At 39.6% G+C, this 1,696-nt stretch overlaps 1 protein-coding gene across 3 annotated transcripts in view; it reads left to right on the forward strand.

Annotated features, from left to right (window-relative positions):
• The window catches only part of RALBP1 (ralA binding protein 1), a 65,192-nt gene that overhangs the window by 9,302 nt on the left and 54,194 nt on the right, over positions 1 to 1,696 (forward strand). The gene's annotated exons all lie outside the window — the stretch shown is intronic.

The following is a 1,696-nucleotide window of genomic DNA, read 5'->3' on the forward strand; positions in this document are numbered from 1 at the left end:
TTGAGACTCAGTCTCGTTCTGTTACCCAGGCTGGAGGGCAGTGGTACAATCATGGCTCACTGCAGCCTTGACTTCCCAAGCTCATGTGATACTCCCACTTCAGCCTCCTGAATAGCTGGAACTGTAGGCATAAGCGACCATGCCTGGCTAATTTTTGTATATTATGTAAAGATAGGGTCTCCCTATTTTGCCCAGGCTGGTCTCAAGCTCCTGGGCTCAAGTGTCTCCTGCTTCAGCCTCCTCAAATGCTGGGATTATAAGAATGAGCCACCATGCCTAGCCAACTGTGGATTTTTCATTGATACCCTTTATCAGTTTAAGAATGTTCTTTTTGTTCCTCGTTTGTTGAGTACTTTGATGAGTGTCAAGTGTGTTGCTTATTTTTCTCCATATTTTTGAAGTTTTCAACATTTTGTCTATTACTGATTCCCAGTTTTATTTCATTGTGATCAGAGAACACACTTTGTATGAATTTAGTCTTAAAGTTTATTGAGGCATATTTTATTGCCTAATGTATGGTCTGTCCTGGAGACTGTTCCATGTGTACTTAAGATGGATTTGTATTACACCATCTTTGGGTGGGGTGTGGTTTATAGTGTTGTTTAAGTCTTCTTTTTCATTGTTGATCTTCTCTTTAGTTAGTCTATCCATTATTCAAAGGGAAGTATTGGCGTCTTTGTTTATCATAGAATGGTCTCTTTCGCCTCTCAATTCTGTCAGTTTTTGTTTTGTATCTTTGGAGGCTCTGGTGTTGTGTGCATATATATTTATAATTGTTATGTCTTATTGATGGATTTACCCATTTATCATTATATAATATTTAAGAGACAGTCTATTTTGTTTGGTATTAGCATAGACTCTCTAGCTCTCTTTTCGTTACTGTTTGCATGGAATATATTTTTCTATCCTTTTACTTTCAGCTTATTTCTGTCTTCAAATCTCAAGTGAGTCTCTATAGACAGGCTATAATTGGATAGTGTGTGTGTGTGTGTGTGTGTGTGTGTGTGTGTGTGTGTCTGTGTGTGTGTTTGAGACGGAGTCTGGCTCTGTCATCCAGGCTGGAGTGCAATGGTGTAATCTTGGCTCACTGCAACCTTGGCCTCCCAGGCACAAACAGTTCTGCTGCTTCAACCTCCTGAGTAGCTGGGACTACAGGCATGCATCGCCATGCCTGGCTAATTTTTGTATTTTTGGTTGAGATGTGGTTTTATTACATTGGTCAGGCTGGTCTTGAACTCCTGACCTTGTGATCTGCCTGCCTCTGTCTGACAAAGTGCTGGGATTACAGGTGTGAGCCACCTCACCCAGCCAGATCTTGTTTTATTTATTTATTTGTTTATTTATTTATTTATTTTAAGATGGGGTTTCACCATGATGGCCAGGCTGGTCTTGAACTCCTGACCTCAGGTGATCCACCCACCTCGACCTCCCAAAGTGCTAGGATTGCAGACGTGAGCCACTGCGCCCGGCCTCAGATCTTGTTTTTTTAAATCTGTCTGCCAATAACTGTCTTTTAATTGGGGAGTTTGATTCATCTGCATATTACTGATAAGAAAGAACTTCTATCATATTGCTATTTGTTTTTGATACATCTTTTTTGTTCCTCATTTCTTCCATTGCTGCCTCCTTTTGTGTTAAATACTTTCCGCTGTACCATTTTAATTCTTTTTTTTTTTTTTTTTTTTTTTTTTTTTTT

This window comes from Cebus imitator, unplaced genomic scaffold (assembly GCF_001604975.1).
Source record: "Cebus imitator isolate Cc_AM_T3 unplaced genomic scaffold, Cebus_imitator-1.0 Scaffold162, whole genome shotgun sequence".
Lineage (NCBI taxonomy): Eukaryota > Metazoa > Chordata > Mammalia > Primates > Cebidae > Cebus > Cebus imitator.